Raw genomic sequence first — 27,577 nt, forward strand, 5'->3', positions numbered from 1 at the left:
AGAAAAGTCCTCGGTGGGATTCCTATCTTCTAATTAATAAGTGGTTTATGTGGCCTACACCCAATAAGATCGGTATAAAAGGCGTAAGAACAGCCCTGTCTAACATCGCAACTAAGGATCTGGAAACGCCTCTGGGAATGCACCACTGCACCAAAAGCGTTTTGTTCTAGAAATTTAATTGCACAATCTACAGACTCGTTCCTGAGAGTGTTACAACATAATGACTCAGTTCGAACATGAAATTAAAAGGAAAGGACTTTTCTGTGTGAGCTGAGATAATCTTAATAGAACAATATTATTGTCAAGTAAGGAGTCCTGTTCGGCTTTGAAGTTTGTTTCAATTGTTGGGTGATTAAACAAACCCGATGGCTTACATTGTCAGATATAGTGCACCAGATCTCCAGATACTACCTTTAATCTGTCTATAGGGAGGTATAAACCTTATCCAGGAAGGACAGTGTAGGCTGTTCTGCAGAGACAACCGATACCTTTATAGACCGTATGTGGGATGAGCATCCAGAGGTGTGATACATTTCTATTTTTGATGTCCAATTTCTGACTGTTTACATGAACAGATTTCTCTTCCATCTTTCAATTCAATCCATTTGCAGATTTCAAAAGCGCCATTTAATGTAGCTTAAATTTCGCAATAAGACAGAAAGCAGTTTCTGTGCGTAATATACATCTTCAGTCATACAAAGAACAGCATTAATGTTTCCATAACAACTGTCCTGTTGGAGAGTGGCCTATCCTTTTTCCTTCAACAACTAATACTGCATTAGAGTAGAGTACTGTGTGTCAAAATGTTTTAGTTATCTTGAAGGTTTTCATTTGGAACATGCTTGATGTTACGTAACAAGAAAAAGTGTAATGGATGTGGTATTTGATTTCTGTGCATTTGGTTCCATTTATTTATTCTACAAAGAAACACGCCAGCATATATCTTGAAACCTGCAAGCAGTGGTTTTTACAAATACAAAAACACATTACAAATACTTAAATTAATGTAAATTTGAAGTTTATTTCTCTGTAACTGTAATTCTACTAAGTAGATAAAAATGTATACTTTGATTTGACAGTTTTAATTCTATAGTGACACTTTTACTGCAGTGTTTTCATTTATCATTTACATTGGTGACCAAAAAAATGCTAAATCATTAGACACCACAACAAAGAGGCTTTTCAGACTGCATGCCACTGATGAGAAAATTAAGAATGTCTACTGCCGGAAATTGCCTTAAACAATAACTGAATGCACTACAGAATATTACGTTTTCAAATGCATGCACAAATTGCATATATTCTATCGGTGCTGCATGAGCTTGATTTGCAGTACCAACTGCTGGACACTTGTAGCTTGTTAGACAAGGTTCAAAGTTCATAATCAGTGTTAAGCTAAATTTTAGCCCTCTAAGTCACAGGGGTTTCACTGCACATATACACTGATTTCTGTCTGCTTATAATATGTGCATATATTAATGTAATGTGTTATTAATCACATTAAAGTAATCTCACTTTTCATTCATTCATTAATTTCCTTTTCAGCTTAGTCCCTTTATTAATTAGGGGTCACCACAGCAGAATAAATCGCCAACTAATCCAGCATATGTTTTACGCAGCGAATGCCCTTTCAGCCACAACCCAACACTGGGAAACACCCATACACTCTTGCATTCACACACATACACTATGGTTAAGTCAGCGTATTCAATTCACCTTTAGCACATGTGTTTAGACGGTAGGGGAAATCGAGCACCCAAAGGAAACCCACACACACATGGGGAAAACATGCAAACTCCACACAAAAATGCCAGCTTACACAGGTGGGGCTCGAACCAGCAACCTTCGTGTTGTGAGGCGATGGTGCTACCCAATGCACCACTGTGACGCCAAATTTTACTTTTAAAACAATTTATTAAACTATTTATTACAACATTTTAATCCATTATTGGCAAATAATGTCACTTACACAAAGGAAACCCTTAATATAAAATGGCACTGATGCGAGCTACATTATTTATTTGGAGGGTATTACGGTCAACTCATTTTCACAACAAAATAGTCCCTATACTCATTACCCTTGAGTACTTTTGAAGGAATAATTTACTCATAACAGACACTTTTACTAGCAATATATTTTTAACAAATAGGGAAACATTTAATTGGGTATGATTTTCCACTCTCTCCACAACTGCATGGAAGTGATCAATAAATCAAGCCAGGCTTATTCTGATTACATACCCCTATATGCATTTCTGGAGAGCGCCAAATATGTCCCAGTAGCTACATTATTTTGCAGTTTTTTTTTTTGTTGTTTTTTTTTTGCAAATCTGCCAGAGGCATCTGTGTATGCATTTTCAGATCTCAAATTTCTCTCGCAAATGCCGTTCGTGCCTGCTGTTCTCGCATGAATTCACCAGAGGCCACTGTTGTCTTACTGATCCCCACCCTCCCTCTTCTCTAAATCCAACCAATAGTATTTTCAAAAGCACAGATTGACCCACCCAGCCACTTTCCTAAACCCAACCGCAGTGCTTTCAAAGCAATCCAGAAAAAGAAAAACCCTCGTGGCAGCCTGATTTGTACCACATTTTTAGGTTTGACCACATTCTCACCCTGTTATTGACTTGTTTATTTTACTTTTTGGGTTTTGTTTTTTTCTTATCTGCTTTTTGGAACCGTTCATCACCTGTTGTCACAGTCAACTCTGCTTTGCGTCTCAAGTCCACTGATGTACATGTCGAGCTACCTGACAAACTGGTAACAGCAGTAAAGCCGGAGGTAAGCAGTCAGCTGGTAAGCGAGAAAAGGAACAGCATTATACCACCCTGTAGCATTTATTTTAAAGATGAAATGCAGTCATGCGTAGCTCTAGCTACATAATTTGCAATCTCCAGAAATGTATATATGTAGGGTAACATTTTCAGAATGAGCCTATTTTGCACCAAAAAGTGATGGTTAGTTTGGATCCAATTACAGACTCAGTTCCAAACACATAATTTCCAAACACACTGAAGCAAAAAGTGGCCATATTTTGAAAATTAAAAAAGAGACAGAAAAATAATGTAGCCAGGGCCAACTTTTAAAGATCATAAACAGAAATGATAATTAATTTCTTACCCGCAGTCTTCAGGCTATGCAGTCTGTGGGCTCACCTCATTCTTGGGTAATTTTGTCATGTCACATTGCCATAAACCACCATTCCAGAAACATAAACTATTAGTTCATCCCTTGAATCTGTGCATTACAATAATTTTTCCATCATGTGACAGCTTCATAAGCTTATGCAGTAGGATTTGGAAACAGAAATGATCATGAACAAATCCTTCAAGAATGACCCATCACTGTTAACTAAAAAAAAAAAAAAAACAATATGCCCTATCATTTCAGAAAGATAAAAATTAAATACTAATTACAATTCGTAACCATTGAAATGTCCTTTCTCTCAACCTCAGAAACAGCATCAATTACATAATAAAGAGGTAAAAGTATATGCCATAGACGAAGGGGAGTAAGTGAAAAGGAAAGCAAGAGAGAGAAACAAAAATAGATAAGCAGATAAGCAGAAAGAGGGTGAGAGGAATATAAAGCACAGGGACAAACAAATGTGAGTTATTGATTTATTGGGGGGAATAGTCTTAGTGACAGGTGCAAGATTGATCAAATGGAAGGTTATCCTTACTCACAAAAGCAAGCTGTTTGCCAATATCCATCAGTGCGGATTCAAAATGCCTGCAACAACCCTTGACATTCAAACACAGCGCAACAATTTGTGTGAAAGGCCACATAACAAGATAGGAGGCTGATTTTAAAGGAGACAAAGTTGGACTTTTTTCAGAGGGCATGTGAACTAGTTACCTTAACCCATAGTTATTAGCTATAGCATAAATGAGTCACATTTTGTAAGTTATACTGCAGGAGAAACTGCATTTATAACCTTGAAAATGAGTAATTGATTTACATTATAAGTCCAATAAGAAAAACTAGCAGCTAAGTATTGCTTAATAACAAAAAAGAGTGATTCACAGTATCACAGTATTTGAAGTGTGCGGCATGGTATCAACACATAAAATTCTAGTCTAATCAACCCTTAAAACCTAAAAAAGAAATGAGTGTGCTAGGGTTCAAGGTACGATTTTCTGCATTATTTAGCATCTTTTTTCATCAAATTGTAGATACTAAATCATGAAAAACTTGCTGTTTTGTTCAACACTTGTAAGCCTTTAGATTTTTTCTTTTAGCAGATGCAATGTTAGAAGAACTGCAATACTAAAATGGAAATGTGGAGAATACACTCTGTGTTAAAGCAAGAAAAAGCAGCTTTTTTCCTGGGGAAAATAAAATGTATAAAGTGACTTCATATCAAGTGTGTGCTTTATAAAGGATTTTTTTAAAGCAAAGTTTCAGCAAGAAAAGGAAAATTCAAAGTACCCATGTACACTGTAAAAAAAAAAAAATATTGGAGCCTAGTTTTTATTTTTTTTAGCTGAATTAAATAAACCTTTTATAGTCATCTCAACCTATGTCAAACTGACTAAAAATATTAAGTTAATTTTTGTATATCTAAAAAAAAAAAAAAAAAAAAACTTTTGTTGAAACCAGATTAACTGATTAATATTAGTTAACGTAACACAAAAACATTTGAAAAGTTCAGATGCAAAACCCTCTAAATTTGCTTTTATATAAATCACTAAATGGCTTAGGACCTCAGTACATTACAGATATGCTCACTGAATACAAACCTAACAGATCATCCAGATCATTAGGATCAAGTAAATTAGAAATTCTGACATTCTGCAATCAGCTTCCAGAAATGATCAGTTCAGATGTGCTCCAACATTAGGCACATTCAAATCAAGATTGAAATCACATCTGTTTAGCTGTGTCTCTTCTGAATGAGCACTGTGCTACATCTGACAGATCGCAATATTATCTCTTTTCTTTATTCTTAATTATTTTAAAACCTGTTTTAACACATTTTACTCTTTTTTATTTGTTATAATGACTTTTAATTATTTTAGTGGTTTTTATTTTATTGTTTCTTTTTATTCTTGTTTATGTAAGGCACTTTGAATTACTATTGTGAAACCACTTTGAAAACCTCTAAAATCCACTATTTGGACAATACATTATATAATTTGTTGAAAAATTCCTAAAACATGCAATTAGATTTTTTTTTGTTTACCAAACATAAAACACATAAACAAACCACCTAAAATTAAAAAAATAAATAAATAAAAATCTGTCAAGTAAGTGGCGATTCGTTCCAATGTGGTAACCCCTGATAAACCAGGAATTAAGCAAAAAGAAAAATAATGACTAAAATCTGTCTAGTAAGTGCTTTGTGTCAATAACATAAAATAAATTGACATTAATTAAATCTTAACAATCTGTTGTCATTTCTGATATTTGGAATTTAGATTTAATGTAAGTAGAACAATTGAAACATTGTAAACTAAGCTTGTTAGAGTGTGCAGTGCTAAACAATCTGATAAAAACTTTTTTGAAGTGTGTAAACAATAAAACAAAGTGGATAACAACATATTCCCCATGTCCACGGCAAATGTAAATATAAATGTAAATAACTCATTTATTTTGGTGTATTGTATAATCAAGTATAACAGAGGAAAACATTTGTAAAACATCAATAACTGTGCATTGTCTTTTAATATAAAAAGCTTATCAGATGTATAGGTAATATGAAGCAATTTAAATGATGTATAGTTTTATACATTATATTTATCTTTTTAAAAAAATGGCTTACATTAGCAAATAAAACACAAGGTAGGTCAACTGGGCAAGAAGAGGATGTCTCTCAGACACTTTTAGAAGCTGTCATTCATTCAGTCTCACCATCAAGGTCATGGTCTCTTTTTTGTCTCGTTTATCCTTGTAGCATCCATCTTAACTTTGCTTAACTTTGTCTTTTTTGAAATGGAGTTGCTGTTTAATGTTTAGTAAATCAGACCCATTCAAAGTAACGTCACTGCGTAAAAAGAAAAAAAAAATGCTATAATTGCATGCTACACTTCTGACTGTACATTGGGTTTTCTTTTTCTTATAATGCAGAGTTTGGGGGGTATAGGATGTTTTCATTTGCCTAATTCAATTTGTGCCTTCTGATAGCTTTTGCTGTCAATGGCAAGTAGCATTTAGAGGCTTTTACTCACAAACTGTTATTTCTGAATGCGCTGATGCTGGGATTTAGATGATTTGAAGCAAAAATATTTGTTAATAATAATAATAATAATAATTACGTTTAACAAGCACTTTTTCAGACCCTCAAAGCACTTTACACATTGTGGGGAATCTCATTCACCAACAGTCTGCAGCATCCACCTGAATGATGCGACAGCAGCCATATTGTGGAGAGGAGACAGAGTTATGAAGCCAATTATGATATGGGGATGGTCAGGAGGCCATGATGGACAGTGGCCAGTGGGCAGATTTGGTCAGGATGCCAGAGTTAAATCCTTACTCTTTTTCCTGGGATATTTAACGACCACAGAGAGTCAGGACCCCGGTTTAACGTCTCATCTGAAAGACGGCGCTCACTGAGAAGTATAGCGTTCCCTTCACTATACTGGAGCATTACGATCCACAAAGACCACAGGTTGAGTACCCCTTACTGGTCTCACTAACACTACTTCTGGCAGCAACCAAGCTTTCCCATGTGGTCTGCCATCCAGGTACTGACCGGGCGCAGCCCTATTTAGCTTCCGTGGATGACCATGTGAGAGTTGCAGAGAGATAGCTGCCGGCACATGTACTAGATGCCTAAAGCATTCACTTAATAATCACTTAATGTCATTAGCTCATTTTTGGCAGACGTGGCATTTAACGGCTTTTGCATCTGAACTCTTCAGTTGTTTTCATCACTTTTCATCATATTATATTTTTCTTTACAGTGTAGTTGTCTTGTAGCAAGACCATTTAATATTAATGAAAAATATTATGTCACGTGTTTTTTTTTTTTTTTTGAGTTTGCCATAAAATATTTTTAAAAAATGTATTTATTAACATATTAACATATTTGTATTTACACTCTGCTTTTGCTAATATTACTAAATAAATATTAATACTTTTTTTTGTAGAAACCGAGATGGTGCGCCTCCCGAAGTTGGTGCCCCATGCAACCGAGCGGCAGTACTGACTATACTGTACATTTTAAATAACGTGTTCTGAAATATAACAGAAATGTGTCACTGTGTTCAATAAAATATTCAATCAAATGTGTGTTTATTTATTTGAAACAACAAACAGTATCAGTAATAGTAATAAATAATAGTAATGTTAATAGTCTCTCAGTCTCTCTAGGTGTACCTTGTGCTCATTCGGTCTCTGATTTCGCTTGACTTTCTTTACGGTGGTAGGTTGGCATCCAATAATTCAACAATGCGTTGTCAATGCAAACAGGAAAATGTGGGCTAGACTGCAGCCAAAATTAGTTAACTTACAAAGTATCGGACAAACGCATCATATTGTAAGAATAACGTAGTTACTATATTTAAAAAAGTAATGTGCTACAGTATTATTTAGTGTCAAAAGTAATGCTGTTACAGTAACACATTACTATTAACATGTTATTGGCCAACACTGGTTGTCAGATACTGGTTTGCAATCAGGCCAAGTGAGTCTGGATCTACTGAGTGAAGCAGGAGTGCAATTCTTAACAACTATTTTTTTTTTTTCCCCCCAATGGTTAGCAGATGCCACTTATTCCAGTTACATCTACCAGTAAGGAAGTCATACCAGCAAGTGCAGTGTCTGTGATGTCCAGTGCAGAGAGGATAGACGAGGTCATGTAGAGCACAGCTCAGGTGGAAGACAGGTCCAGCTGAATTTTGAAAGATGATTTGGAAGCACTTGAAGGTTTTCAGAGACCAAGAGCTGGGCATTCTCCACAAAACGGACAATTCTGGGTCCCGGCTGTTTGTCTTTGCTTCTGAAAAAGAAGAGGACAGACCTGTCTAACAACTTTTTAAATTTATAATTTTATTTTCTGCCAAGATTGAAAAAAAAAAAGGTCTGCAACCTCGCACTAAGCTAAGAGTGTTTCTGAGCAGTGAGGTTAGCAGAGCATGTTTACATTTGCTGGGAAAAATGCCAGTGACAAGTGATGTGTTGGTGATTATGCAGGACAAACTGTTGCTTTTTAGAAGCAGGAAGTGGATGCAGGCTAAGTGAAGTTGTTTCAAGACATTTATAGCATTTGTGAACGTATGACATGTGGCTGTTAGCAATGAATGACTTTAAAACCATACAGTGATTTAATGAAAGTTATTAAAAGTAAAGTTGTTAGTTCATGTTAACTCATGGTGCATTGAAGAATGTTACCAAGCATGAATTTGGATTTTTACAATTAATTAGTAAATATTAAACTATGATTAATATATGCTGTACAACTATTGATCATACATGCTATACAAAAAATAATGATTATTTTAAAGTGTGACTATATATTGCATTGCTTTACATACACCTACATTTTAAAATGTTAAAATAAATGTGTGTGTGTGTGTGTGTGTGTGTGTGTGTATATGTATATATATATATATATATATATATATATATATATATATATATATATATATATATATATATATATATATATATATATATATATATTACATTTTTAGCATAATATAATATTGAAAAACATATTGTAAATATGATTTTAGAAATCATAAAAATACGGATTACATAGGATTTGTAAGATCTGTAGTTTTTCCTGGATATGGCTTTACTTGGTGCAATGATTCATCATTATATATAAATAAAATAATAAAAATGAATAATAAATAAATAAATTAATAAATAAATACATTTAATAATGTTAATTTTCCTAAATGCTACTGCAGAATCCAATACTTTTATATACTGACAAGAGCACAGTTATTATCTAAAATAATAATAATAATAATAATAATAATAATTATTATTATTATTAATTATAATAAATAAATAATAATAAATAACAATAACAATAATAATAATAATAATAATAATGATAATAAAAAAATAATAATAATAATACTGTACTGCTACTACAATGGATTGTGCTTAGAGGAAAGAGCAAACAATAAATAAAAATACTGCAGTGCAGGACATGATGAGCTGAAGCCTCTCACTATCGTCCTGCATTTTACATTATTAAAAACTAGCCTGAAAACACAAATGATGTTTCAAGACTTGCCTGCTGTAAACTGGCAATACTTGACATCATGAAGTAAATTATAATGGAACAATGTAAATTTTGAAACTATTCATTTAAGGGCATACTTCATAGATGTGGAATATATCATCTGTGCCAACTTTTATTTATGTGTTAATTTACAATTTAACCTTTTGAAAAATGGCAGTAATGCAACTTTAAATTGTAATTACTGATAATAAGAAAGAGTTATTGTGTGCTAATTACTAAATCATCAAGACTAAAAAAACATTAAAGTTTAAAATGCATTTAAACAGAAACAATAAACATTTCTTTAATTTGTATTTCTATTTCTGAATATTACTGTTTTAACATATTTGATCAAATAAATACACAATCTTTTAGCAGAAGAAACTTTACAAAAATAAACAGGCCAATGTTTTGTACAGAGTAGTGTACACTATGTGTTTTACACAATGTTGTATTCAAACAAGAACAGAACACAATGTCTCGAGTCAGATAGTTCCCTTAGCAGTACCAGGGGCTGACCCTTTTAGTCTGAGAGAGACTTTTGCCAGACTGCAAACTTTGAAAGAACACAAAAAAAGGGAAAAGAATAAAGCAGGCAACTGGAAAAACAAAGGGTGTGAATGAAACACACACACACACACACACACACACACACACAAACACACACACAAAAACAAACAGCCCAAGTCAGCAACACCAAATATTGCATGTGGTAGAATCCCGCAGGAATCTGACAAAATGGTCTATTAATTTCTCAGTGTTCTTGTTGACAAAAATCACCAATGGCTTTATGCTGGGCGGGAAATGATTGGAGAGAGCTGTTAAAAAAGGGAGGGATGCAATTAATCTCTGTGATCTGAAATCCCTTTCTCCCATTAATCTTTAATTGTAAATGAGAAGAGTATGTGAGGCTGTGGCGGTCTGTCAGTGGGAGAGAGTGCCTGGGGGGATCTGCTCCAGAGGCCATGTTCTCTGACTGAGCAGAACATATCTAACAGCCTCAACTTATGCCTCATTATGACCTCCTACCTTTTTTAAAATCCCTGTTGAGATCCCGGTCAGAATGACTTGCATTTCTTGAAGCAATTTGTAAAGGAGAAGAAACGTCTAAAGGAGCTCATTGGAAATGCTTAAAAAAATATAAATATAAATAAAAAATGCTATAACGATTGTTGTTGAATTATTTGGCTATACTTTAAATGAAATGTCCAATAAGTGGACAATCAAGTTTTAATTTTTTTATGATAATCTAACCATGACTTATAATGGTGGTGGTTGCACTGGTTGTTGTAATGAAAAATAAATCAGCAATCATGCAACAGTATTAAAGCCCTTTTATTACAGGACTTTTTCAAAGGGTATTTAACAATACAGCTGCAATGGCATACAGTTTATAAAGGTAAAAAAGACTGGCAAAAGTGTTTTGAGGTCAGAAAAAAACTTTGTAAAAGGAACTATGTGAAGATGAGTCTTTTTTGTAAACTAAATGGTACGAGAGGGTGTAATATGAATACGGTCACTGCTGAGGGGCACGGCACAGATCTGAATGCTTGTAACACTTTCTGCTATGACTGTATTCACAATAAACAGTAACAGCCTTTGTCTATGTTTCATCCATTTGATTTAAAACAGGCCTCACAGCAAAAGGCTATTAACGGAAGGCCAAAATGGACACAAAAAATATTTTAAAAAAGGCCTCCAAAACTCCAAATAAGAGACAATGATTTATTTGCACACCATTTTAGCCATACCTGCCAAAACTCCTGTATTTCAGACCCATCTCCCATTTTGTTCTGTCTCCAGGAAAATTCCCAGAATGTTATCCCTTTTTCCACATATTTTTATGTTACAGCCTTATTCCAAAATAGATTTCCTTACCATTCTACACACAATACCTTATGATGACAATGTGAAAAAAATATTTTTTTAAATTGTTGCAAATTTATTAAAAATAAAAAGCCTGAAAAAACGCATCCATAAGTATTTACAGCCTTTGCCGTAAAGGTCTAAATTGAGCTCAGGTACATTCTGTTTCCACTGATCATTCATGAGATGTTTCAGCAGCTTAATAGCGGTTCAACTGTGGTAAATTTAGTTGATTGGACATGATTTGAAAAGGCATACACCTGTCTATATAAGGTCCCAGGGTTGACAGTGCATGCCAAAGCACAAACCAAGCATGGAGACAAAGGAACTGTCTGTAGACCTTAGAGACAGGATTGTCATGAGGCACAAGGCTGGGGAAAGAACTCTTAGACCATAAGAAATAAAATTCTTTGGTCTGATGAGACTAAAATTGAACTCTTTGGAGTGAATGCCAGGAGTTATGTTTGGAGAAAATCAGGCACCGCTCATCACCAGGCTAATACCATCCCTAAAGTGAAGCATGGGGGTGGCAGTATCATGCTGTGGGGATGTTTTTCAGCAGCAGGAACTAAAAGACCGGTCAGGATAGAGGGAAAGATTAATGCAGCAATGTACAGACAACCTGAATGTAAACCTGCTTCAGAATGCTCTTGATCTCAGACTGGGGCGACAGTTCTTCTTCCAGCAGGAAAATGACCCAAAGAACTCTGCCAAAATATCAATTGAGTGACCATAACAACTTGGTGGATGTTTGTGAGTGGCCCAGCCAGAGCCCAGATCTAAATCCTATTGAACATCTCTGGAGAGATCTGAAAATGGCTTTCCATCCAACCTGAGAGAGCTTGAGAGGTGCTGCAAAGAGGAATGGGCAAACATTCCCAAAGATAGGTGTGCCAAGCTTGTGGCATCAAATTCAAAAAGACTTCAGGCTATAATTTCTGCCCAAAGGTGCATCAACAAAGTATTGAGCAAATTCCAAAAATGATTTTTTTTTTAAATAAATTTGCAACAATTTCAAAACAATCATTTTTTACATTGTTAAATTTGGAGGAAATAAATGAATTAATCCATTTTGGAATAAGGCTGTAACATAAAACAGGTGGAAAAAGTGAAGCACTATGAATTCTTTCTGGATGCGCTGTACATATATAAACAACCTTGAAATAAAATATGTTTATTTTAGCTGTAAAAGAGAAAATACAGTAAACACTATGAACAGGGAAATTTTTGAAGTTTTGCAAATTTATAAATAAACACACGTCTTTCTTCTTCTTCTTCTAATGAGCTTCTGTTGCTTGTATTAGTACAGTGAAAAGTTTCAAACAACCCTGATAGTCTCTTTTTACATCAACGCCCGTGGAGAGAAAGTTCTGTATTGAACTTTAGATCCTTTTTAGTTGACAAAAAATAAGGGTACTTTGGGAATGAGGTTATTAATTTTGCCTGGACAGTTGTTACCGTGCCAATCTTTTTTTTTTCCTCCTCTTCTTTTTTCCTGGCCATTCTGCCTCTCTGACACTCAGGACAAATATGTAATATTTTTAGCATGGCAGATAATGAATTCTGGCAGCTAAAGCAAAACCACAAACACCAGATACAACAGCAACAAATTGAGACAGAGGGCATGGTGTGTTCAAACATAACTGTCTTGCAAATGATTTTAGGGGAGGTTTATGAAACAGTGACAGCAGATAACTGCATAACATGTTGAAAATGAGTGCAATGCAAAATATAAAAATGGCACCCTATATTATGCTGCAGCCTAGCAGAGCACTGCACTCATCCGTCATAAAATGAAAGTATGGTCATAAAGCATTATTTCAGATGTTTTATTTACTCCTCTTGTTTTGGAATAAGAAAAGCTTTACAGCATTGTCCCTTCAAGTGTTTTCTCCTTATGACAGGAATGCCACTGGTCCATTGGGAGACTAGTCAGGCATGTTTATTGGTCATTTTTATGGCTGTTTATTAAGTATTCCTTAAGGGTTCCCAATAACCCATAAAACATCCACCTGGCGGGACTTCATGAGCATCCCATGACTGTCTTAGACAAAGATTGACTGCAAGCCTGACTTTATATAGACTGTGTACAACCCAGGCTCATTCTAAAAACGTACCGCTATATATATATATATATATTACTGGAGAGTGCCAAATATATCCCAGGAGTTTTTTTTTTTTTTTTTTTTAGTTTTTGTTTTCGCAAATCCACCATAGACCACTGTGTAGATTTTTTGAGATTACACATTTCTCCTGCGAGTGCCATTCACATCTTCTATTCTAGTGTAAATCCACCAAAGGTCGCTGTCGACTAACTGACTGACCGAATGACTAAATGACTAACTGACTAACCAATCCTTCCACCTCCTTCCCTAAACCCAACCAATAGTGTTTTTCAAAAGCATAGATTGACCTGCCCACCCACTTCCCTTAACACCACCGACAATGTTTTTAACAGCAAGCCAGAAAAAGAAAAGCCCTCAAGGCAGCCTGATTTTTACCATGTTTTCAGATTTTACCACAGTCTCACCCTGTTATTTACCTTTTTTAATTTAGCTTCTGTTTTTGTCTTACCCTCTTTCTGGAACTGTTCTTTGTTGGACTCTAATCCTGTCATTGTGGTCAATTCCTCTCTGCGTCTCAAGTGCACTGACGTACATGGCGAGCCACTGGACAAACTGGTAACAGCGGGAAAGCCATCCATACGAACGTAAGCAGTCAGCTGGTAAACACGAAAAGGAACAGCATCATACCGCCCTGTAGCTTCATTCTGAAGATAAAATGCAGCCATACGTACGTCTGGCTACATAATTTGCAATCTCCAAAAATGTATAGAGATACGTTTTCAAAATGAGCGATGTTGACTATAGGATACTGGCACCTTGGTGGCTCAGTGGTTAGCACTGTCACCTCGGAGCAAGAATGTTGCTGGTTCAAGCATCAGCTAGAGTGGGTGACATTTCTGTGTGGAGGTTGCATGTTCTCACCATTTTTGCATGGGTTTCCTCCAGGTGAGGTCCACTGTCCAAAGACATGTGGCATAGGTGAATTGAATAAACTATATTGGTCAAAATTATATGAGTGTGAGTATGGATGTTTCCGAGCACTGGGGAAGTTTTTCTCATTGCTGGGTTGTGGCTGGAAGGGTATCTGCTGTGTAGACGTATGCCAATAACTGGTGGTTCATTGTACTTTGGTGACCCACGAGAAATCAAGGACTAAGCTGAAGAAAAATAACGAGTGAATGTAGGATACTAGCAGACCTATTGGGGGCGTTGGTATGTGGGGGAGGCAGAGGATGTTGGGTGGGTGGTTGGTGCCCCTGCTCCTATCCTCCAAAAGAGTACATATACTGTGAGGGTACTATAAGTGAATATCAGGATTTGAATTGTCTGAGAAGCTGCTTTGAAACAATAACTGCACGGAAGTAAAGGTGACTACTGTTGTGTTGCTCTTCTGATATGGAGTGCTTAAAGTCGGCCTGAAACTGAAGATTTTAAAATTTTCATCTTTCCCCATATCATGACATACATCCAATTGAAATGGTCTTGAAATGAGAAAAAAAAATGTAGGGCAGTGCAAGATTTTGTCTTTTGGGAAGCATTTGGATCGTTGGAAGATGGGTGTTGCAAACATAATGGAGGAAGACTGATGAATGGAAGAAAGCAGGGCAGAAACGAGACCCCTGATGATAGCATTGCCCTAAAGGCATTCTATGTGACCAGAAGAGAAGAAAAGTCATTTCGAGGGTGAAGAGAAGTTTATAGTTTTTTTTATTAAAGATTGTGAGGGAAAATGAATTTTGGTAACACTTTATTTTGATGGTCCATTTGAGTATTAGTAGACTGTCTGCTTAATATCTGTTGATACTGCTCCTTTAACAGACGGAGTATAAGAAACTTTATACTGACTATAAGAAACTTTGCAAGTACATGTCAACTTACACTAACCCTAAACCCAACCTAACAGTCTACTAATAATCTAATGAGAATTAGTTGGCATCTAGATGCAATGTCATTTAAATTTAACAAACTGACCATCAAAACAAAGTGTGACCTGACTTTCTACAAAATAATTGAAGAAAATAATTAATTACGTATTTATATCTAATTAAGAAGTTTTACCTGTTGTGCCATGACGGAAGTGGTTGTAAGGTGACCGGAAATTAATATCCTGGAAGGTATATGAGAGGAGTGGAAGAGCATTGTGGGGTAGACTGTGTAGGGTTGGACTTCGTCAGGGTGAACACTGGCGTGAGAGAGATTATTTGCTCAGCTAGTTGTCGAATAGATAACTGAAGAGAACTTATAATGTCTATGATTCTGCGAGGATAGCAATTTCCTTCTTGAGGATCAACAGACTATTATTTGAACTGTGTTTACTAAATACAGCAGTAGCCACTAATGCGGAGATCTGCGAGTTTGCGTCAGTGGACCACAATTGAGGTATCACCAATGACCCTTGACATGCCAGATAGCGTCCTGAGAAACCAGGATATCTCAGTGGCTGAGATTTCTCCACGCACTATAGCTCTAGTTCTAGAGCATTCCCTGAATCCGGTATGAGCAAACTGTTGTTTATTTGCCCTTTGGGCGAAGGGGCAACTGTGTTTTATGCCACTACAAATGCAAGCATCAACACAGGCATGCAACGGGATTTATTTATTTCTCGATTTCATTTTATATAGACTATTTGTAAAGGTTTTCTAAATGAACTGTTGATTTTGTTGTTTATTTGAGTTGGAAGGAAGGAAAATGAATAGACTTACAGTATTTAGAAACCTTCACAAACCTTTATTTCTTTTGTTTGTATATCTTTGTTTAATTGTATTTAAGTAAATTTGGAAAGGTAATTTTGTACCAGTATGGTTTTGTTTATTATTTATAATAATTGGTATCAGGTTTGGGGTTTTTGGGGGGGTTAAAATACAAATAAGAGCAATCTAATTCATAAGAATCTAGGGCCCTTTCCTCGCCATAAGAAAAGGGCGCTACGTAATGAAGTGCATAAATACATCATTTGTTATAAGCACTAGCAATATTTAAAAATAAAACTAATAAATTTTGTTTTGATGCTGACTTTGAGGTCCAGTGAAGCATGGTTTGACAAAAGAGTTCAAAGCTGAGTAAAATCAAGGTAAAAACAAAAACATTTGTGGTCTCTCTCTCTCTCACACACAAAATGGAGTCAAATCCTTGGCACAAACACTAAGAGGTGTACATGAAGCAGAAATTTGTCATCCGCATCACTTTGATGGCATGTGACGGGTGTAAAACATGGCTAAAATGGACATTAGATTCAGTGCTGTGATAATATTGACACTCCAAAAAGCCAGCTCTGGAAATTCATGCCCTCATGAAGAGAGCTGCTTATCGTGGCTTCATAGCCTGACTAGACTGGTGATATATGCCCGCAGTGATGGAGTGATATTAAACACGAGGGAGGGAGACAAACAGAGGGAGGGACAGAAGGCGCTGCCTGAACTCTTCTTGACTTCATAATGGTGTTGGCTTTTAAAATAAATGCATTCCAGGATCAGTTGTTTCAGTTCTTTATACACACTCCTCGGAGCGTAAATGTTTAAATGTTAAAGGTGATGTTATTTTTTCACTATTAAAATAGTTTTTTTTTTTCTTATTTCTTGTGCCTGCTTAATGTGAATGGCTATAAGTGAGCCTTTAGTAAGCTGATTTTTAAAGGCTGAGCGTTTGAAAAATGTTCTCTAGAGGAGAGCAGGGAGAGTTGTGACATGGGGTGGATTATAAAAACCATCAGAAACTACACAGATGAAATTACATTCATACACTAGCATTTAAAACTAAGGGTTAGATGAAAAAGTGATGTTTGTGCATATTGTTTATTTATTTATTGTATTTTTTTGGTTGAAAAATGTGTCAGTATTGACTGTGCTAAGAAATGTTTGAGCATCAAATCAGCATATTTGAATGACTTAAAAATCATGTGACAAAGAAACAATAGCCTTTGTGAGCAGAATGAAGAAATGAATAAACAAATGTGGGTCATTTAATTTGTTTAGATTAAAAGCTTCTTTTACACTTAATGGCCACTTTATTAGGTACACCTGCCCAACTGCTCATTAACGCAAATTTCTAAACAGCCAATCACATGGCAGCAACTCAATGCATTTGGGCATGTAGACATGGTCACGACGATCTGCTGCAGTGCAACCCAAGCATCAAAATGGGGAAGAAAGGGGATTTAAGGGACTTTGAACACGGCATGGTTGTTGGTGCCAGAAGGGCTATTTCAGAAATTGCTGATCTACTGGGATTTATACCCAAAACCATCTCTAGAGTTTACAGAGAATGTTCTGAAAAATAGAATATATCCAGTAAGCGGCAGTTCTGTGGGTGCAAATGCCCTGTTGATGCCAGAGGTCAGAGGAGAATGACCAGACTGGTTTGAGCTGATAGAAAGGCAACAGTGACTCAAATAACCACTCATTATAAACGAGGTATGCAGAAGAGCATCTCTGAATGCACAACACGTCAAACCTTGAGGCAGATGGGCTACAGCAGCAGAAGACCTGGTAGGGTCAGAATTTGGCATCAACAACCTGAAAGCATGGATTTATTCTGTCTGGTATCAACAGTTCAGGCTGATAGTGGTGGGGGATATTTTCTTGGCACATTTTGGGCCCATTTGTACCAATTGAGTATAATGTTAACGCCACAGCCTAATACAAATTAAAAAAAATAATTTTATCAAATAAATGGAATAAAATTGACTTTCAAACTTTATACAGTAAAAAAGACAATGAGCTGCAAACTCTACAACATGACGGTTCACAATGTCACACTGTCACGATCACCAGTGATCCAGGTTTGCAAATCGCTGGTAAACATGCACCTTCACCCAGATTACAATTCACCTTTTCAACTACAAAACTTCCAAATCGCAGCTGATCGAAGACTGATTACACACACTACATATACACTGCTCTCATTCCCACACACTTTGCTGAGTCTTATTGTCGTCTTTAACCTGTAACAATACGAAGCGTTCTCAGCATTTAGTCTGTCCGTGTTTCTTGACCCTAGCCTTGTTTCCTTATTTTTGTTATTGATGCCTGTATCCACCTTCTCCAGCCTCCAGCGCCTAGCCTGCAACTACACACAGAAGATTTGGCTAGAGGAGAAATGGTCATGCCCAACTGAGCCTGGTTTGTCTCAAGGTTTTTTTCTTTCACTTTCATCAATTGGTGAAGTTTGTTTCTCGTCACTGTCACCAATGGCTTGCTTGGTTGGCACTTGGAGCTGAGCATCAATGGATTTGCTCTTCAGAGTTTGAACTTTTAGCAATGAAATTTAAAACAACACTGAACTGAACTAAACTTCAACTGTGAAAACTGGATTGACACAGTTTCAGCTTATTATACTCTTCTAAAGAGCCTAAGAGTAATAGTTATGTAAAATTTGTTATGGGAATATATAGCAAAATCTGTAGAGATATATATCAATGATCATGTCAAAATGTAAATAACTATAATTCACACCATCCCATCTTCCTTTCCAAATATGTCAAAACCTGTCCAAATTAATAACATATGTCTCAGGTTACATAAAGGATATTTAGTAGCAAATCCAAGGAGAAGTGGACTATAAACAACACTTTAATGTATATTTCAATACCCTGCTGGCAGGTTTTCTAACATATTAGGACGGAATCTGACAGGCTTCACTGATTACAGCATGCAGTCCCAATGCCCACTAGCTGTAATGTAGGGAGACGCAGTGCTGTAATTGGCTGGTAATACTGATTTTAATACCCACTGCCCCAGATTATCTGTTTTTGTATTCACTTTGGGCCTGGTCTTAAGAAGCTATATTAATAAACCCATGGAAAGTCTCTGAAGCCCTAAAAAGATATAAGCAAAAGCTAAATCTTCAACCCAAGTCATTTTTGTGAACATACAATATGAAGTATAATTTTACAACTGCAGATTTGCTTTTTATTGTATTTATAGGTTTAAAAACTGTTGCAATGTTGGCAATTTTCTTGGTTTTGTTGGTTTTCATAATGAAGTTTTTCTAAAAAAAATTTGTCACACACCAGTAAAATGTCAATGGTCAAGTAAAAAAAAAAAAAAAAGTTTTTGTAAATAAACAGTTTGTGCAAGAATCAAGGTTGTTTTAAAATATGTTCTTCTATCTCAATTTCTATAGGTTAACCCAGAATTAATTTCGAAAGACATACAGTAAACATCTACCATCTTTTCATTAGTGACATGCAGTCTAAACATTTCCTGGGTCATGATTTTGGACATCTTCTTGAACACTCTTAATACTTCCATATTATTTGCTGCATTAATAAAGTGCCCATATCTTCAGGTATTGAGTCTGAAGCGACTTACTTTTGATGTGCTATTTGATTGAACAGGAATTGCAGGACTGATTTTTTTAAATAGCCAATCTCCACAGACCAGAAAAAATAAGGTAAAAAGTAGTGACTGCAGGTTAAAGGAAAATAGTGGAGTAAAAGTTTCGATACAGCACTAAACCTGTACTCGAAAATGTCCTTTAAATTGTTCTTATTACACACACACATACACACACAAACACACACACACACACACACACATATATATATATATATATATATATATATATATATATATATATATATATATATATATATATATATATATATTACAAATACTCCCAATAGGACTGCCAATAAATGATGCATTATTACATGCACCAAATCTTAAACTGCAAACTTAAAATGTCCTTACGTTGCAGTGCCGTCAGCCAAACGTTCCATTGCTGATCATGATTTCGAGGATGTATAGATCTGTCTCACAACACACTCAGCAATCCCAGATAAATTCATCCAAACATTTTAATCTGATTCACGAACTTGTTTTAAGAACTAAATTAACCAAAGATCAGTTTTTAGGATTAAAAGATCCAGGATCTGTCAAATCTTTCAACCTATTACGAACAACAGGTGTTCAGACGCTTTTTTGGGGATTTTTTTGAGATTGCACAGACGCCTTAAACACATATTGAGTGGCTGCCCCCTGGGCAAGGTCTAAGGACAATAAGATGTTCTATAAATTGTTACAAATTTACTTTTGTGCCTGAAGCAATTCGGCTACGTAATAAATGTATTTTATAGATAGATTATTATTTATTATTATTAGTTATTGTTATTTATTTTTATATGAATTATTATTGTTATTTATTTTCTCTCCAGTTTTTTGTTTGTGTACTTGATGTTAATTGTTGGTGTTTATTGTGTTAAGTCTTGTCATTCTTGTTATATGTGAAGCACCACCATGTCAGAATATTTTGCCATAAGTGGATTAATACAGTTTTAAACTAAACTTAAGCATTTTGAATAAGAAGAATGGATCCCAGATGAAACCCCTTAATACTAGAAATTAAACAAGTTTTAATGAATGAGCAAAAAAAAAAAAAAAAAAATATATATATATATATATATATATATATATATATATATATATATATATATATATATATATATATATATATATCTATATATATATATATATATATATATATATATATATATATATATATATATATATATATATATATATATTAGGGATGTAACGGTATCAGAATTTCAGGGTACGGTAATACCTCGGTATGAATGGCACGGTACGGTATTTATTGAATCATTCACAGGAAAAACAAAACTAATGAAAATACCCACAAAAAGTGTCAAAAGTGTCAATGACATACAAATTAGCCATCTATCTGTAAGCTTTGAAACAGGAACTTCAATTTTTCAATTTTAATAACAAAAAATTATTAAACCATGTAAAAAATAAAGTTTCAATTTAGTATTGTTGAAAACTCAACACATTCAACATTTAATCACTCACTCACTCACTTAGATAGAGATGGGTTTTAAGGAAATATATCATATAAATATAATCTGGTAAAAGCTGGTATCTCTGGGCATTTACAATGTCCCCTGCAACAGAAAAAAAACAAAAAAAAAAAAACTCTCATTTGGGACTGAGGTTTCTGGGACAGAAACTTGGCCCAGGTTGACAGCAGTGGGTAACGTTGTGCATTGTCTTTCCCCCACTTGAGAGGACAAGCCATGAGTGAGAAAGAGGTCTCTTTGCGGTACAAGTCAAAGTCTGCTTCAATCTGAACAGTGTGCTGTGTTTCTGCAGTCCCCATTACTGTTATTACTCGTATTCCCCAACTTGCAGGCATGTGCACACATAGGGCTCAACCTGTGCAGTGCACATGCCCTTTTTAGTCTTGGATAGAAAGTGCCCTTCCAAAATGATCAAAAGTGCCTCCGCGACGCGACACAACCTCCATCCCGCCCTTCAGTAGGCGCGTGACAACACCACTATTCAGTAAGCGCGCGGCGACAACAACAACACCCCCAGAGAAACCAAAATGCTTCCACACATCTGATTTAAAACCCGCTTTAGGTTCGATCATTTCCAGCTCTTTTTCATCCCCGCTACTAGCAGCACACTCCATTTCCGCATTACTGGATCTGTAGCGACAACAGACCGCAAAGGATGATGGCCACGCCTGGGCTGATGGGAATTGTAGTTTCTGCTACCTCCCGTTCGCTTCATTAGCATGAGCAAATTTTCTCAGAAGACCTATAGTTTTACCGAGTCATGCGACTACTGTAATATTGAAAAAAATTGCTATTGCGGTATGACGGTATTTACAATACCGTTACATCCCTAATATATATATATATATATATATATATATATATATATATATATATATATATATATATATATATATAATTTTTTTTTTTTTTTTTTTTTTTTTCCAGAGATGGGTTGCGGCTGGAAGGGCATCCGCTGCGTAAAAACTTGCTGGATAAGTTGGCGGTTCATTCCGCTGTGGCGACCCCGGATTAATAAAGGGACTAAGCTGACAAGAAAATAAATGAATGAATGAATGAATGAATGAATGTATATAAATATACACACACACACACACACACGCACGCACAAATATATATATATATATAGAGAGAGAGAGAGAGAGAGAGAGAGAGAGAGAGAGAGAGAGAGAGAGAGAGAGAGAGAGAGAGTCACCTAAAGTCACCTAAAGCCATGTTGTTTTTCATTATAAGTTATTACTGGATTTTAAAGTGCAGCAGCATGCTGGGACATAAAAAAAAAAGCTGAAGAAGAAGAGGAAAGGAGAAAAAAAGGAAAAAATGTCATTGCACTAAAATCAATCAGTCAATCAATGCACGTCCATTTGTTTACATAACATTCATTTGCTTGTCAGCGTGGCTTACTTTTGTTGTTGTAGGCTATAAGGAGCTTTGAAAAAAACTGAAATTATTGAAATAAGTGCAATAAATATCTATGAAATAACAATTAAATGAAAATAATTATTATAAAAACTCTCATTACATTTTTCCACTAACCTTACAGAATACTAATACATTAATGAGAGTTAGCTAACATCTACAGTAGACGCAAAGGTGCAGTCAACAGAATGTGGACAATCAAAACAAAAAAAGTTTTTTAAAAATGTAAGATTTAGTTTTTCTTTCTTTTTCCAGTAGTAACTTACTTATTGTGAAGGTGTACAATTAATCTGTGTCCAGAAATCCTTTAAATGATTAGCCCATTCATTAATCGTCTAGGAGCCAAACACTGGGGGAATAAAAGATAAAACGGATCAAAGACACTTCCTTTGCTAATGTCCTTGATTTCTTCAGCACTTCATGTCTCTCTGTATCAGTACGAGGGGCACGTTGCTGGAGCAGATGAGCAATGAGATCAGTGCGTCCTTCATAATCTCGTTGAAGCTTGTCCTGTCCTCCCAAACTCTGTCATTCGTTCAGTATTCCACCTTTCTCCTCGCCTCATCCCCGTCATGTGGCCTCCCCCAACACCCGTTTTGCACATTCGCTCTGTGTTAACAGGAATCAGCACTGGAGTGTGGTGGGGTGATGATGCCCTAATGAAGACGAATATTCAGCTGCTTGAGAAAGGTTTCTGGAATGATTCCAAGCCAGTGCCTCCTGCCCCATTCAAACTGGCGCTTAGGTAAGAGAGGAGACAGGATGAAGTTTTAGAGAAAACCAAACAGCTACCTCTGGAAAACATGTGAAATAAAAAATGTAGAAGCACATTGAAAACAAGAACAATGTTTTGGATTGATCAGTCACTCAAGAGGATGAAGCTGTGCTTACAAGATGAGTGCGAAGTCTTTGTTTAATCAATTTCATACGTGTAGCTGTACAACTCAAGCACCAGTTAATGAAGCAGACGAAGAAAGACACAAAGCTATATATAGTTGTTAGTGCGTGTCCCTCAAGGTCTCTTTCACACACATACGCTTACACACATGCACGTACTCTCAGAGCTGAAGTGAAAAGTTTCTATGTGTATTTATGTAAGTATGTGTTTATGCGTGTGTGTATTTATGTATGTACGCATTCATGTATGTATGTATGCATTTCCTACTGTTCTAAATATTGCACATAATAAATGTGTACATATACAGTAGTTCACAAAACAAATTTATGTGAATTGTAATAAAATAAACAACTAAAAGTTCAAACGTTTATAATGAATGACCACACGAATGCACACATACACGGTATATACAAATGCACTGTTGTATGAATTAATGAATTATTTAATTAAATAATTAAACAATCCAAAAATCAATCCACAACCCAAATTGGGGGCATATACATTAATTTACACACATAAAAATACACACTATTTAACTGTAATATGAACTGTATTTTACTGAAAGACAGCTATACAGCATGTTACTGTATTTTAAAGTTGCATTGTGAAAATTGCTCTATGTAACAGTATAGAAATACGAAAGAGTAAATGCATAATTGTGCTGTAAATGAAAATACAGTATTCCTGCTGATTTACAGTAAGGATTACATAATTCCCGATTTTTATTGTCAGTTACAAAAGTCACTATGTCAGATTATGCCATTTTGTCCTGATAAAATCTTGACTTGTCATGGGTAACAAATGAGCCAGACTACATGTTACTTCATGATCAGTCATCCTGTGACGTCTACGACAAGTGTTATTTCCCAAAGCAGTCACAAGTGTTGCTGTAACAATATATCTTATATTAAATGATTATTATTTTTTTAAATCTTATGTTAATCTTAATAAATACGCATGCTTGCTGACAACTAGGTTAAATTATTTAAGGGCATTCCTTACGACATTGATAGGATCTAATGTATGTTTCCTTTTTATTGAGATATTTACTTTGAAATCTAAATGTATATTTTCCTGCCAGGGATGCTAATTAAACACTCCCTCGAGTGAGACGGAAAATGAAAGCACATCAGCATCAAGGAAATATCAGATGCTTAGGGCAAAATAATGACATATGTAAAACATAGCAAATATACGACAGTGATACAACAATCACAGTGTATTAATTAAACCCTTATTTTCAATTGACCGAAACAATCCATCACTCCACAGTTGAGTAGCAATTTTATTTTATATTTTTTGTATCTGAATTTTTATGTATATTTTGTTGGACAGTTATCTTCTAGATAAACAAGAATAACGAATAACTTGTGAGGTAAAGTACTTCAAAACCAGTCTGCTATATGCTGCAGCACCAAAGCACAAACTGATGGAAAAATGTTAAATAATTCATAAACAAAAATAAATAAATACATAAATAAATAAATAAATAATCTAGCCTAAATAAAATTAAAGTGGAGTATTTACAGTTTTTTTTTTCAAATTAAACTGTTTTCATTTTTAATGAAAAAAAAATATTGCCGGTGAGTTTCAATTTAATTAGTTTAATCAAGTACTTTAAACAAGCAAGACAGGCTTTTACAATGCATTCGCAGAACTGAATGTGTTTTTAAATTACCTCGGAAGAATGAAAGGAAGGAGCAGAGAACTCAGAAACTCAATTTGAGAATGGAGATGTTTACATATTTATGCCAATCTGTCAAATAAAATAGCTTAAAACACTTTAATATTTTAGAGAAAGTAGTACAATTTGCATAACCAATGACTGATCTTATCCAACCGAGACCCACCCATAAGTACAGTAAATATGTTGCCTATATTTTGATTACCTGACCCACGGATTAACAGCAGAACCCGCGGATATAACTGAGAAATCATGTGCTCCTATTTTCCAATGTCACCCACGTGACTCATTGTGAGGAACCGAAAAAAAAAAAAAAAAAAAGCATACTAGACTTTCTACAATATTGTCGAGAGGCGTCACAGACATGGTATGGGTTTTCATGATCTATGCCACATTACATGAGAAGAAATGATTGAATATTGTGTCCTGACCCCCACTTTTCATTTACGACTCCCCACGACACCCTACATCAGGGAAATCACGAGATTGTGTGATCTGACCAGGGCTTAAGTTACTTTCAACTGCTGCCAGCAAGTTACTGTAGACTCTACAGGAAATTGTTAACAGTGCAGTTCTGTATATGATGCAACTGCTTTAAAGAAAAAATAGTGCCTTATAGACCTATCAAAACAAACATGTGTCATTATTTAGTAAATTTTAGAGTGAATTTCCTCCAGATGGACTTCCCAATGTGAGTGCTTCTCACTTATCACATGTACACACTCTCTGTGTACATGTGACCGGTAAACATGTGCGGTCTGTGACTGTTCACCTTAACATGCATGGCGAAACATAAAAGGAAGAAGAAATAGCTCCAGAACTACAGAATGACTAACACTATTGACTTCATTTTCACTTGAGATAATTAAATTTGCTTTTGCACCATTATTTAAAAATAATAGGCATTATGAGGTGATTTACTCATATCACTCAGTGGAGATATCCAATATTTCCTCTGACCTGACAACAGACTAACATAATAAAAACAGCATTAGTTGTCCACAGCTATAGCAGCAACCTTCAATGCACTTTTTGTCAACTTCACAATCATCCTTAGTGGGTGTAAATGTCAAATTCTAAAACTGCCAAATAATCTCCCGGAGAGATTGGAAGAAAAGTTGTGACATCTGTAATACATCCAGATACGAAAACCTATATATATATATATATATATATATATATATATATATATATATATATATATATATATATATATATATATTGTATGTCCACTCATCATCTTCTTACTTTGAAACCTCTCATTTTCTCTTACTGGGATTTAATGCTTCTTTATAGTGCTGAGTAAGCTCTCTGGGATGAGAGGGCCAGGGACTTAGCCTTTTTGCAGTCCAGTGAAGGGAATTGGCAGATTATTTGGTCAACTGCGATCAGTTCCACCACAGATTAAAAGTCTCAGACTTCCCCAGGACGTGCCCTGAGTTTAGACATTTTTTTAATAAGTCCATCAAAGTCAGATGCACAGTCAGTGGTGAAGCTGGTCTGATATCAAAACTAAAAAAAGCTCTTTAGTCACCGTGGCATGTTTGTTTTGAGGAGCCGTTATTGTTTCTGCATTCCTGGAGTGAACATAACCACCCTTGCGCATGTGGCACTTTCATCTCTCTTTTAAAAGCATGTTACAATGCAGCCCAATTTTATGACTAATTTTAAGCTGAGAAATAAGACGGAAGACACTGAAATAAGAAAGGGAATAAAATAGGAAGCTGAAATGCTTAAAAAACTCACGCTGGTTTTTTCCACTTTCCTGCTCATAATGTAAAAACCCTGATGTGTGACATTTCATATAAAGGACTATCTCATGAGGATTATTCTACTTACTTCTTATAGTTCTGCTGCGGCACACAAATGTAACAAAAAATATCTCCTAATCACAGCATCAGAAATGAGTTCAAAGAAAATGTCATCCTGAAACTTTAGGATATGTGAAGAATATGTATCACCTTTAGATTAGTAGGTAAAGTAATACTTGGTACCAACTTTAATAATGTGGCTTGTAATGAGTCATGCATGTAAACTAATGCCCAGGATGGTTTTACCGCTGATATTGTATGACATGCGTTTCAGAAGGCTCATACATTCCATTAAGACCCAATTCCACATTCATTGCTTTTGAAACAGTTTCACGTACAAGATATAATATAACAAATTACAGAACTAAACGAAAAAACTAATTGCATATATCTTAGTAGACAGCTAATACTAGCTAACCTCTATCTGGAGGCCTTAAAAAGACAATCTGTCCACTTTTAGTCTCTTTCTTTTACATTTTAACTGGATTTGTTGTTAACAAGGCTTGTACACAAACAAGACAGGCAATGTTTTATCCTTTCTCAAGTCTTGCATAACCAAAGGCCTCTAAACATAACTTTACACACTGTGTCAGGGAACAATGCAAATCCATTTACAAGTACCTGGAGGACAAATTCAATGAAAAACATCATCTAACAATCGACCAGAAGTTTAACTTATGTTGCAATAGGCTCTGAGGTATGTATTTACAAACTAATGAGAATTTCATATCAAAGCAAAATCAATTTTCACGCTCTTAAATGTAACTTGCACATTCATATCATTTAGATGCTCTGTCAGACCTTTTATTGTTCAAAATGTTATTAAGTAACAA

The 27,577-nt window shown here is 35.3% G+C and overlaps 1 protein-coding gene across 15 annotated transcripts in view; it reads right to left on the minus strand.

Annotated features, from left to right (window-relative positions):
- cdh8 (cadherin 8) overlaps positions 1 to 27,577 on the minus strand; it is a 288,795-nt gene that overhangs the window by 190,442 nt on the left and 70,776 nt on the right. For 6 of the 15 annotated variants that reach the window (XM_073907199.1, XM_073907196.1, XM_073907188.1 and 3 more), the window contains one exon: positions 7,753 to 7,945. The gene's annotated coding sequence lies outside the window, so the exon portion shown is untranslated. Of the gene's footprint in view, positions 1 to 7,752; positions 7,946 to 22,617; positions 23,146 to 27,577 lie in introns of all 15 variants that reach the window. The other 9 variants (XM_073907200.1, XM_073907192.1, XM_073907201.1 and 6 more) reach the window with 4 other exon arrangements.

Source organism: Danio rerio, chromosome 7 (assembly GCF_049306965.1).
Source record: "Danio rerio strain Tuebingen ecotype United States chromosome 7, GRCz12tu, whole genome shotgun sequence".
NCBI classification, from domain to species: Eukaryota; Metazoa; Chordata; class Actinopteri; order Cypriniformes; family Danionidae; genus Danio; species Danio rerio.